Below are 13,971 nucleotides of genomic sequence, written 5' to 3' on the forward strand. Positions count from 1 at the left end.
GCTAGGTGAGGTGCCGAAAGACTGACTAATGTGGTGTCAGTATTTAAGAAAGGTGGTAAGGAAAAGCTGGGAAACTATAAACCAATAAGCCTGACTTGGAGGTGAGCGAGTTCCTGGAGGGAATTCTGAAGGACAGGATTTACATGTGTTTGGAAAAGCAAGGACTGATTAGGGATAGTCAATATGGCTTTGTGTGTGGAAAATCATGTCTCACCTACTTGATTGAGTTATTTAAGAAGGAACGAAGAGGATTGATCAGTACAGAGCAGTGGACATGTTCTATATGAACTTCAGTAAGGTGTTTGACAAGGTTCCTCATAGTAGCCTGGTTAGCACAGTTAGTTCACATGGAATACAGGAAGAAGCCATTTGGATTCAGAACTGTCTTGAAGGTGGAAGACAGAGGTAGTGGTGGAGGGTTGTTTTTCAGACTGGAGGCCTGTGATGAGCAGTGTGCCACAGGGATTGGTGTTGGGTCCACTACCTTTTTGTCATTTATATAAATGATTTGGATGTGAATATAGGAGGTGTGATTAATCAGTTTACAATAACAACAAATTTGTAGGTGCAGTGGATAGTGAACAAGGTCACCTCAGAGTAAAGTGGGACCTTGATCAGATGGACCAATAGGCTGAGGATTGGCAGATGGAGTTTAGATAAATGTGAGGTGCTGCGTTTTGGAAAGGCAAATCAGAGCAGGAGTTATACACTTAATGGTAAAGTGCTGGAGTGTGTCCCTGAACAAATAGACCTTGGAGTGCAGGTTCATAGTTCCTTGAAAGTGGAGTTGCAGGTTGACATGATAGTGAAGAAAACATTTGGTATGCTTTCCTTTATTGGTCAGTGCAATGAGTAGGAGTTGGGAGGTCATGGTGTGGCTGTACAGGACATTGGTTAGACCATTTTTGAATCCACATTCAATTCTGGTCTCTCTGCTATAGGAAAAATGTTGTGAAACTTGAAAGGGTTCAGAAACGATTTAGAAGGATATTGCCAGGATTGGTGGGTTGGAGTGAAAGGGAGAGGCTGAATAGGATGGGGCTGTTTTCCCTGGACTGACCTTATCGAGGTTTATAAATCCTGAGGGGCATGGATAGGGTAAATAGACAAGATATTTGCCCTGGAGTGGGAGAGTCCAGAACTGGAGTGTATAGATTTATGGTTTGAGGGGAAACATTTAAAAGGGACCTAAGGGGCAAATATTTCTTGCAGAGATTGATGTGTGCATGGAATGAACTGCCAGAGGAGGTGGTGGAGGCTGGTACAATTGCAACATTTAAATGCCATCTGAATGTGTATATGATTAGGAAGGGTTGAGAGGGATTTGGTGCTAATGCTGGCAAATGGACTAGATTAATTGATGACATCTGGTCAGCATGGACAAGTTGTACCATGTTGTACCACCCTATGACTCGATGTCACCTCCCACCAGCGTGTATCTAATATGAGCTTATCCCTCGTGCTGGAAGCAATTACTGTCTTTTTTTTAGACTGACAGTGAGATCATCAATAGAGAACACAGCTAAGATAATTAGCAAAAGAATGATTCATAGTTCCTTGCAAGTGGGGCTATTTTGCCTGGAGCTTGGTGACTGGGGGAGGAGTGGGGGAGGGGGGTGAACTTATCGAGGTTTATAAAATCATGAGAGGCGTGGATATGGTGAATAGCCAAGATCCTTTCCCCAGGGTAGGGGAATCGAAAACTGGAAGGCATAGTCGAGAGGGAAAAGATTTAAAAGGGACCTAAAGAGCAACTTTTTCACACAGGTTGTTGCGTGGAATGAGTTGCCAGAGAAAGTCGGTGGGGGGAGGTGGGAGCGGTGTTCACATAAATACACGTAAAAGGTATCTGAATGGGTCCATGAATAGGAAGAATTTAGAGAGATATGAGACAAATGCTAGCAAATGGGACTAGATGTGTTCAGGATATCTGGTCAACATGGACAATTGGAATTAAGGGTCTGTTTCCATACTGGACATCTCAATGACTCTATGCATCCCTTAATCCTCAACTGTTTCTCCTCCTCCACTCTGGTTAAAAGGGCCTTCATTGATATACTCAATGAATTTACAAAAGACGCGATAAGGGTTCAGCTGAGATCGTTTTAAAAAGGTGGCAGCCACACTGCTAGTAGTTTACAGGTGATGACCAAATCCTCTGAGGAAAACAGAAGAGTAGTATGTCAGACATTTTTGAATATTTTGAAGTACTAGAGTATTTGGGGATTTCATCTCTCAAATATCTCTCAATATGAACAGTGTGAAAGACACTGAGAGCAAAAAGATTATTGTATCATATTTAACTGACCTCTTTAGCACATAAGAGCTCAGTGAGAGGAAAAGCAATTCAGGAATTGATCTTCTGAAATGAAGCTGGTCTTCTGGATGAACTAAGAGAGAGGGACTATTTTTGAGCTGCTGACTTTAATACATTTACATTGAGCATAAATATAGAACAAGACAAAGACAACAAGATTAAAACGTTGGTGTCAGGGGGAACAAATCTCATGAGTCTGCCACGAGGGGCCATAGTTTTAAGGTGTTAGAAGGAAGGTATAGAGGAGACGTCAGAATTAGGTTCTTTACGCAGAGAGTTGTGAGCGCATGGAATGCATTGCCAGCGGTGGTGATGGAAGCAGATTCATTACAGACATTGAAGTGACTGCTGGACTTGTACATGGACAACAGTGAATTGAGGGGTGTGTAGGTTATTTTTTTTATTTGAAATTAGGATTAATCCTCGGCACAACATCTTGGGCCAAAGGGCCTGTTCTTTGCTGTATGTTTCTATGTTCTTAATCTGAGAGATAATCTGACGAAGTTGGACTGGATGCAGGTATTTGAAGATAAAATAATGACAAATCAGTGGGAAGATCTCAAAAGTGAGATTCTAAAGAAACAGAGTAAACATGATCCAATAACAGAGATCATTATATTTCCACATCTCGTGCTCCATAGGTGTCCCCAAGCATACAGGGTAACATGAAACAGTAAAAGAAAGATACTGATCCTGACAAAACAATTCAAAAACGATGGGAAGCTTAGCCTAGAATCTAAATGGGTGAACTGAAAACTAAAAAAAAACTTAGAAAGGCCAAGGAAGCACAGGGAAATTGTTAATGGGTAAAATCGACAGGAAAAGAAATGGTTTATCAGTTGATTAAGACCATAAAGATAACTATGAAAATGATAGGGGTGTCAAAGAAGTGCAAGATGATTAATGCTGCCTATGCACATTCGCACACTAATACACATACACAAACCATGATAATCCAATGCATTGCTTCTTGTATTATTACGTTAATCACAATGAATCGTGTCACTGTGTTTGTGATTTATTCCATATTCATGAATATAAATCTGATGTGGTGAGGATCAATGTGAAAGATTTGTCTCAGGCATGATCCAGATACCTTTTAAATGCTGTAATTATACCAGCCTCCATCACTTCCTCTGGCAGCTCATTCCATACACACACCACCCTCCGTGGTATTGAAGTAGAAATTCTCCTTAGATCAAAGAACTGCATTGAGAGAAAATAGGTTAGAACATAAACACTATATTGGAGAACTGTGTCCCATTGTTACTATGACCATTAAGCTAAGGTATTTGGAAATAACAGCCTAGACAGCTGCACATATTTCTTCAACCACAACCTGGAAGAGAGGAGAAGGGAGATAGCATCTGGGGATGGCTTCAAATAGGACAGTGATGTCATTAAAACCAAAAAAAGGCTCATACTAGGAATTTCCTAACATGAAAGTCATAGTAGAAGAAAGAGCATGAAGATCTAACTTGGAACATAATCCCTGAAAGTTGCCACCCAGGTTGATAGGGCTGTAAGGAAGGCATATGGCGTGTGAGCTTTTATTGGTAGAGGGATTGAGCTTCGGAGCCATGAGGTAATGCTGCAGCTGTACAAAACTCTGGTGTGGCTGCATTGCATACAGTTCTGCTCACCGCATTACAGGCAGGATGTAGAAGCTTTGGAAAGGGTTCAGAAGATTTATTAGGATGTTGGCTGGTATGGAGGGAAGGTCTTATTAGGAAAAACTGTTTTCATTAGAGAGAAGGTTGAGAGGTGACTTAATTGAGCCATATAACATAATCAGAGGATTAGATAGGGTGAACAGTGAGATTTCTTTTTCTTGGATGGTGATGGCTAGCACGAGGGGACATAGCTTTAAACTGAGGGGTGATATATATAGGACAGATGTCAGAGAGTAGGAGGGACCTGGAAAGCACTGCCTGCAACAGTAGTAGAGTCGCCAACTTTAAGGGCATTTATATGGTCACTGGATAAACATATGGATGAAAATGGAATAGCGTAGGATAAATAGGCATCAGCTTAGTTCCACAAGTCAGCGCAACATCAAGGGCCAAAGGTCCTGTACTGCCCTGCAATGTTCTATGTTCTATGACTTGCTGCTGAAGCTGGGTAAACCGCAGGCACAATTGCTGGAGAAATTTAGCAGGTCTGGCAGCATCTGTGGAAAGAAAACAGTTAATATTTCAAGTCCAGTGACTCTTCATCAGAAGTAGTAAGATCAGATACTCCAAAATCGAGCTCAAAGATCTATTCATTAGAAAGATGGAAGGGGAGGCAAGAGAAGAGGGGGAGTGGCTATTTTGATTAGGGAAAACATCATGACAGGACTTGGAGAGGATGTTCCTGAGGGATCGCCCAGTGAAGCAATGTGTGTGGATCTGAGAAAAAAGAAAGGTTTGATCACTTTGATGGGATTGTAACATAGATTCCCCAGTAGTCAGCGGGAAATTGAGGAGCAAATTGATGATTGACTGGTACGAGAAGTCATAGTTTGAAGATATTAGGAGGAAAGTATAAAGGAGACATCAGAGGTTGGTTCTTTACGCAGAGAGTTGTGAATGCATGGAATGCATTGCCAGTTGAGGTGGTGGAGGCAAAGTCATTGGGGACATTTAAGTGACTGCTGGCCATGCACATGGATAGCAGTGAGTTGAGGGGTGTGTAGGTTAAGTTACTATATTTTACATTAGGATTAAATCTCGGCACAACATCGTGGTCTAAGGGCCTCTTCTGTGATGCACTTTTTTTTAGATTAGATTAGATTACTTACAGCGTTGAAACAGGCCCTTCGGCCCAACAAATCCACACCGACCGGCCGAAGCACAACCCACTCAGACCCATTCCCCTACCTTTACCCCTTCACCTAACACTACGTGCAATTTAGCGTGGCCAATTCACCTGACCTGCACATTTTTGGACTGTGGGAGGAAACCAAAGCACCTGGAGAAAACACACACAGACACAGGGAGAATGTGCAAACTCCACACAGACAGTCGCCTGAGGCGGGAATTGAACCCGAGTCTCTGGGACTGTGAGGCAGCAGTGCTAACCACTGAGATACCGTGCTGCCCACCATGTGTCTATGTTCTAAATATGCAGGGAGGTCGCTGATAGCTGTAAGAATAATAAAGTTATAATAGAAAGAGATCTTAACTTTCCAAACATAGACTGGTAATGGATGGGAGGAATTTGTTAAATTTATTCAAGAAAACCTTCTCAATCGATATGTAGATGGCCCTCCAAGAGAAGGGGCAAAATTTAACGTCCTCTTGGGGAATAAGGCAGGGCAAGTCACTGAGATATTAGTGGGGAAACACTTACCACAATTCTATCAGTTTTAAAATAGCTATGGAAAAGCATAAGCCTGATCCAAAACTTAAAGATTTTTGAATTGACAGTGGGAATAATTCAATCTCTGGACACTCCAGCCTGTAACTGTGATATGTCAAGTTTGTTTCCCAGTTTGTTTCATATTGTACATGAAGTGAGACCACTCAGCACTCAGATCTCTGTTATTCATTGTATGTCTGATGGATTATGTTCATATATTTAATGTTTATCTCCACATTTGTGTTTGTAATTGTATCTTTAATATGTAATGTACAAATATATTTCTGTCGTATATCAATCATAAATAACCTGAACTCAATGGGAATATCTGTTTTAATTAAATAACTTGTGTGCATTCTGAACATGGAGTGAACCTAAATGATGTAAAACAGAAAGTGCTGCAAATACTCAGCAGATCAAACAGCATCTGTGGAGAGAGAAACACAATGAATGTTTCTGGTCAATGACCTTTCATCAGAGAAAATGAGTGAGTATTTCTAGCAGTCTCTGTTTTTAATTAATGTTCACAGCATCTGGACAATACAGTTTTTCCAATTATAAACCTTCACAAAGTATTATTCAGTTGGTTGATGTGGGTAACTACTGAGAGATTAACGCAGTCCTTTTTGATCTTATGGTCGCTGTGATTTGAGGCTAGGATTTGTCTACAGCTTAAAAATGTGTTGCTGGAAAAGTGCAGCAGGTCAGGCAGCATCAAAGGAGTAGGAGATCGATGTTTCAGGCATAAGCCCTTCTTCAGGAATGTTTCCTGAAGAAGGGCTTATGCCCAAAAAGTCAATTCTCCTGCTCCTTTGATACTGCCTGACCTGCTGCGCTTTTTTAGCGACACATTTTAAAGCTCTGATCTCCTGCATCTGCAGTCCTCACTTTCTCCTAGGATTTGTCTACAGACTGGCATGCAGAGAATTGGAAATGACTTATTTCTCTGTTGCTCTGTTTGAATTTAGAATATAAATATGTCACTGGACTGTGAGATTGGAGTGGGACTGAACACAGTCTCTGTTTGAAAGTGGTTTGATGATCTCTGTGTATCTCTGTATCTCTGTGAGTGATAATGTACCAACTGCGGGAGAGAAGGAACCACCTGCATTATTCCTTGGATCTCAGGAGAAAGATGGGAAGGAAAGCAGAAGGGAAAGTCTGTGATGGGTGGAGGGCAGGAGAGACTTCAATGACGGAATGACCAAAATTGTGCAAGAATGGGGGTGGGCAGGGGAAATCATTAAATGAAGAAACAAAAGCTGAGGGTATAAATGACAGGATCTTCAAAAGCTGTTGTCCAAAAGCAATCAAAACGAAAGAAAATGGTGACAGAAATAACAATTGGAGGTACTCTGTCATGACTTTGTTATTGTTTACAGGGTACACAGTTACCGTCAGATTCTGAATGACTTCTGCCTGGTTTCTCATCACCAACTCGTGTATGGCCAGTTACTGTCAGTTTTAAAATATATTGTTTCAGCAAAAGGAGCTGGAGTCAAGCAGCCAATTGGACAGAAATTGGACAGAAATTCCATTCCAGCCCAGCTTCAGTGGGAAGACACAGGGAAATGTCCTTTCCCTGTTGAAAAATCCATCATTAAGGATGAGGTTTCTCCAGAATCCATCATTAAGGATTAAGGATGAGGTTTCTAAATTCTTGGATGAGCAGAGTCGGATTAGAACAAGTCAACATGGATTTAGAAAGGGGAGGTCGTGCCTGACAAACCTGTTGGAATTCTTTGAAGAGGTGACAAGTAGGTTAGACCAGGGAAACCCAGTGGATGTGGTCTATTTATTACATTTTTTACATTTACATTTACATTACACTGTGGAAACAGGCCCTTTGGCCCAACAAGTCCACACCGACCCGCCAAAGCGCAACCCAACCATACCCCTACATTTACCCCTCACCTAACACTACGGGCAATTTGGCATGGTCATTTCACCTAACCTACACATCTTTGGACTGTGGGAGGAAACCGGAGCACCCGGAGGAAACCCACGCAGACATGGGGAGAATGTGCAAACTCCACACAGTCAGTCGCCTGAGGTGGGAATTGAACCCGGGTCTCTAGCGCTGTGAGGCAGCAGTGCTAACCACTGTGCCACTGTGCCGCCCTATCTAGACTTCCAAAAGGCCTTTGATAAGGTGCCACACGGGAGGCTGCTGAGCAAGGTGAGGGCCCATGGTGTTCGAGGTGAGTGACTGGTATGGATTGTGGATTGGCTGTCTGACAGAAGGCAGAGAGTTGGGATAAAAGGTTCTTTTTCAGAATGGCAGCTGGTGACAAGTGGTGTCCCGCAGGGTTCAGTGTTGGGGCCACAGCTGTTCACATTATATATTAATGATCTGGATGAAGGGACTGGGGGCATTCTAGCGAAGTTTGCTGATGATACAAAGTTAGGTGGACAGGCAGGTAGTACTGAGGAAGTGGGGAGGCTGCAGAAGGATCTAGACAGTTTGGAAGAGTGGCCCAGGAAATGGCTGATGGAATTCAATGTGAGCAAATGCGAGGTCTTGCACTTTGGGAAAAAGAATACAAGCATGGACTACTTTCTAAACGGTGAGAAAATTCGTAAAGCCAAAGTACAAAGGGATCTGGGAGTGCTAGTTGAGGATTCTCTAAAGGTAAACATGCAGGTTGTGTCCGTGATTAAGAAAGCGAATGCAATGTTGTCATTTATCTCAAGAGGGTTAGAATATAAAAGCACTGTTGTTGTGCTACTGAGACTTGAGAAAGCTCTGGTTCGGCCCTATTTGGAGTAATGTGTCCAGTTTTGGTCCCCACACCTCAGGAGGGACATACTGGCACTGGAGCGTGTCCAGTGGAAATTCACACGGATGATCCCTGGAATGGTAGGTCTAACATACAAGGAACGGCTGAGGATCCTGGGATTGTATTCATTGGAATTTAGCAGATTAAGGGGAGATCTAATAGAAACATAGAAGATAATACATGGCTTGGAGAGGGTGGACGCTAGGAAATTGTTTCCGTTAGGCGAGGAGACTAGGACCCGTGGACACAGCCTTAGAATTAGAGGGGTAAATTCAGAACAGAAATGCGGAGACATTTCTTCAGCCAGAGAGTGGTGGGCCTGTGGAATTCATTGCCGCAGAGTGCAGTGGAGGCCGAGATTGATAAATTCTTGATGTCACAAGGAATTAAGGGCTATGGGGAGAATGCGGGTAAGTGGAGTTGAAATGCCCATCAGCCATGATTGAATGGCGGAGTGGACTATCCTGGGACATCTGCATTAAACAAAGGCAGACTGTGTCTGTTGATGAGCAATCTTTGTGCATGTGATGAATCTCCTATTTGTGAACTGAATATTACAGACACAGTTTGCAGTGAAGGGGCTGAAGGAGGATACAGGGATAGGGAATGGGGATAGGACAGAACATAGAACATGGAACATTACAGCGCAGTACAGGCCCTTTGGCCCTCGATGTGCCAAAATGTAAAATCAATCTGAAACTCATCTCACCTTCACAATTCCATTTTCATTCATGTTTATCCAATGAACATTTAAATGCCCTTAAAGTTGGCGAGTCTACTACTGTTGCAGGCAATGTGTTCCATGCCCCCTACTACATTCTGAGTAAATAAACTATCCCTGACATCTGTCCTATATCTATCATTCCTCAATTTAAAGCTATGTCCCCTTATGTTAACCATCACCATTCAAGAAAAAAAGGATGCCCACTCTATCTAACCCTCTGATTATCTTGCAGGTTTCAAAGTTTGTGAGAAGATTTGGAGCTCTGGTGCTCGTTGTTGTGGTTCTGTTCGCCGAGCTGGGAATTTGTGTTGCAGACGTTTTGTCCCCTGTCTAGGTGACATCCTCAGTGCTTGGGAGCCTCCTGTGAAGTGCTTCTGTGATCTTTCCTCCGGCATTTGTAGTGGTTTGAACCTGCGCCTCCGGTTATCAGTTCCAGCTATCCGTTGCAGTGGTCGGTATATTGGGTCCAGGTCGATGTGCTTATTGATTGAATCTGTGGATGACTGCCATGCCTCTAGGAATTCCCTGGCTGTTCTCTGTTTGGCTTGTCCTATAATAGTAGTGTTGTCCCAGTTGTCCCAGAAATATACCCATATACTCATAGACAAGGAAGTAACCATGGTCTCATTTGATGTAATGGCACTGTTCACCTCTATCGACAAAACCCTAGCCAGAGAAACAATAGCCAACCTGCTGGACATACAGAACAGACAACAGGACGTTGAACCTATCAACAAAGATGGCATACTCAAACTACGGACCTGTGCCTCACAACACACACTTCACATTCAACAACCAACTATATGAACAAATCAACGGCACACCCATGGGCTCACCCATCTCTGGACTCATAGCAGAAGCAGTAATGCAAAGATTAGAACAAACAGTCTTACCACAAATTCAACCCAAACTCTGGGTCAGATATGTGGATGACACCTTTGTAATCATTAAAAACACAGAAATAGAGAACACACACCGGATCATCAACACCACACTCACAGGAATCCGATTCACTAGAGAGGAAGAAAAGGACAACCAACTCCCATTCCTAGACATGATGGTACAGAGAACACCTAACGGAGAATTCACCACAAAGGTATACAGGAAAGCCACACACACAGACCAAGTCCTGAACTACGAAAGCAACCACCCCAACACAAACAAAAGAAGTTGCATCAAGACACTATTCAAAAGGGCCACAACACACTGCAGCACACCAGAACTGCAAAAAGAGGAAGAAGAACACCTATACAATGTATTCGCCAAAAATGGATACCCCCGCAATTTCATCAACAGATGCCTAAGGGAAAGACAACGGAACGAGGACATGCCACAACCCAACGGACTAGCCACACTATCATACATCAAGAACATTTCCGAACTGGCAGCCAGACTACTGCGACCACTAGGACTCATAACAGCACACAAACTAACAGCCACTCTCAGACAACAACTCACCAGAATGAAGGACCCGATACCGAGCATGAGCAAAACCAATGTAGTGTACAAATTCCCATGCAAGGACTGCACAAAACATTACATAGGACAAACAGGAAGACAGCTAACGATCCGCATCCATGAACACCAACTAGCCACGAAACGACACAACCAGCTATCCTTAATAGCCACACACGCAGATGACAAGCAACATGAATTCGACTGGGACAACACTACTATGATAGGACAAGCCAAACACAGAACAGCCAGGAAATTCCTAGAGGCTTGGCACTCATCCACAGATTCAATCAATAAGCACATTGGCCTGGACCCTATATACTGACTACTGCAGCTGACAGCTGGAACTGACAACCGGAAGCAGCAGATTCAAACCACTACAAATGCTGGAGGAAAGATCACAGAAGCGCTTCACAGGAGGCTCCCAAGCACTGAGGATGTCACCTAGACAGGGGACGAAACGTCTGCAACACAAATTCCCAGCTCGGCGAACAGAACCACAACAACTCCACCTACTTTAGTGTCATCCGCAAATTTACTAACCTATCCTTCTATGCCCTCATCCAGTTCATTTATAAAAATGACAAACAGAAATGGCCCCAAAACATGCCTTGCAGTACCCCACTAGTAACTGAACTCTAGGGTGAACATTTCCCATCAACCACCACCCTCTGTCTCCTTTCAGCTGGCCAATGTCTGATCCAAACTCCTAATCACTGTCAATCCCATGCCTCTGTATTTTATGCAATAGCCTACCGTGGGGAACCTTATCAAACCCCTTACTGAAATCCATATGCACCACATCAACCACTTTACCCTCATCCAGCTGTTTGGTCACTTTCTCAAAGAATTCTATAAGGTTTGTGTGGCATGACCTACCCTTCACAAAACCATGTTGACTATCCGTAATCAACTTCTTCCTTTCGAGATGATTATAAATCCTATCTCTTCTAATCGTTTCCAGCACTTTACCCACAACCGAAGTAAGGCTCACGGGAGATAGTTACCAGGGTTGTCTCTACTCCCCTTACTTGCTATCCTCCAGTCTTCTGGCACTATCTCTATCGACAATGACAACATAAAGTTCAAAGCCAATGGCTCTGCAATTTCCTCCCTGGCTTCCCAGAGAATCCAAGGATAAATACCATCTGCCCTAGGGGACTTATTTATTTTCCCACTTTTCAGAATTGCTAACAACACCTCCTTGTGAACCTCAATCCCATCTAGTCTCGTCACCTGCATCTCAGTATTCTCTGAGACAACTTAGTTGTTTTCCTATGCAAGTACATTGAAAAGAATTCAGTTAGCACTTCTCCTATCTCCTCGGACTCCACGCACAACCTCCCACTACTGACCTTGTTTGGCCCCAAACTCACTCTAGTCATTCTTTTATTCTTGATATACCTGTAGAAACCTTTAGGTTTTTCCTTGATCCTACCTGTCAATGACTTTTCACATCCCCTCCAGGCTCTTCTAAGCTCTTTCTTAAGGTCTTTTCTGGCTAACCTATAACTCTCAAACACCCGAACTGAGCCTTCACATCTCATCCTAACATGAACCTTCTTCTTCCTCTTTACAAGAGATTCAACTTCTTTTGTAGACCGCGACTCCTTTACTCAACCACTTCCTCCCTGCCTGACAGGTACATACTTATGAAGGACATGCAGTAGCTGTTCCATGAATAAGCTCCACATTTCAATTGTGCCCATCCCCTAAAGTTTCCTTTCCCATCCTATGCATCCTAAATCTTTCCTAATTGCACCCTAATTGCAACAGTTATACCATTGCTATAACTCTTGCCCCATGGTATATACCTAATCCTTTCCATTGCTAAAGTAAACACAACCAAATGTGGGCACTATCACCAAATGCTCACTACCTCTGAATCTAATACCTGGCTAGGTTCCTTACCCAGTACCAAATCCAACACAGTCTCGTCCCTTGTTGGCCTGTCTACATACTATGTCAGGAAAACCTTCTGCACGTATCGGACAAAAACTGACCCATCTAAAGTACTTGAACTATAGTATTTCCAGTCAATATTTGGTAAGTTAAAGACCCCATAACAACTACCCTGTTACTCTCACTCCTATCCAGAATAATCTCTGCTCTCCTTTTCTCTACATCTCTGGAACTATTTGGAGGCCAGTAGAAAAGTCCCAACAAGGTGACATTTCCTTTCCTGTTCCTAACCTCAGTCCATACTACCTTAGGAGACGAGTCCTCAAATGTACCTTCTGCCACCGTAGTACTGTCCTGACTAACAATGCCATACCTCCCACTCTTTTACCATCTTCTCTGTTCTTACTGAACCATCTAAATCCCGGAACGTGCACAAACCATTCCTGTCCCTGTTCTATCCATGTCTCCAAAATGACCATAACATCGAAGTCCCAGGTACCAACCCATGCTGCACGTTCACCCACCTTATTCCGGATGTTTCTGGCACAGAAGTAGACACACTTCAAACCACTTCTTGCATGCCGATGCACTCTTGCAACCTTGAAACCATATTTCTGACCTCACCACTCTCAACCTCTTGGATAGTGGAACTACAGTTCAGGTTCCCATCCCCCTGCTGAATTAGTTTAAACCCTCCCAATGAGCATTAGCAAATTTCCACACACGGCCCTCCTCCCCCACCCAGGATATTGGTACCTCTCTGGTTCAGGTGGAGACCATCCTGTTTTTCTCCAAATGATATTGTTAGTGCTTATGTGGACCACCTTGGGAGCTGCTACACCTCCCCCTCAAGGATCCCAAAAACATGATCCGAGACATCCCAAACCTTGGCACCTGCAAGGCATCACACCAACTGTGAGTCTCTCTCCATTGGAACCTCCAATCTGTCCTCCTAGCTATGGAGTCCCCAGTGATTAATGCTCTGCTCATTTCCCTGCTTCCCTTCTGAGCAACAGGAACAGACTCTGTACACCATGGCTTACCCTTGGTAAGTCGTTTCCCCTCCCCCCAACAGTATCCAAACTTTTATACTTGTTATTGAGGGGAATGGCCACAGGAGTTCCCTGCACTGTCTTGTTTTCAGGGGTGGAGGGTAATGCACAGCTAAAAGTAAAGAACTAACTAACTGCAAGGATCACAGGGAGTAACTGAAAGCAAACTGAAAAGGTGGCGTCACAGGAGAACTGTGATCTGATTGGCTGATAGACAATCTGTCTGAAATTTGAAAAAAGAGACTCTCCAAAATGAACTAGATTAACGAACCAGGGATAAATTAACTAATAAGTTAACTAGCTCAGTAGAGATGGCTGGGCAGGTGATGTACTGTAGCTGTGTGCTGTGGGAGCTGGCTGATCCCAATGCGAGCTGCAGTCCCCACATCTGCAGCAAGT

This window comes from Chiloscyllium plagiosum, unplaced genomic scaffold (genome assembly GCF_037043375.1).
Source record: "Chiloscyllium plagiosum isolate Xiang-an unplaced genomic scaffold, Cpla_swu_hap1 HiC_scaffold_22, whole genome shotgun sequence".
In the NCBI taxonomy this organism is placed as follows: Eukaryota; Metazoa; Chordata; class Chondrichthyes; order Orectolobiformes; family Hemiscylliidae; genus Chiloscyllium; species Chiloscyllium plagiosum.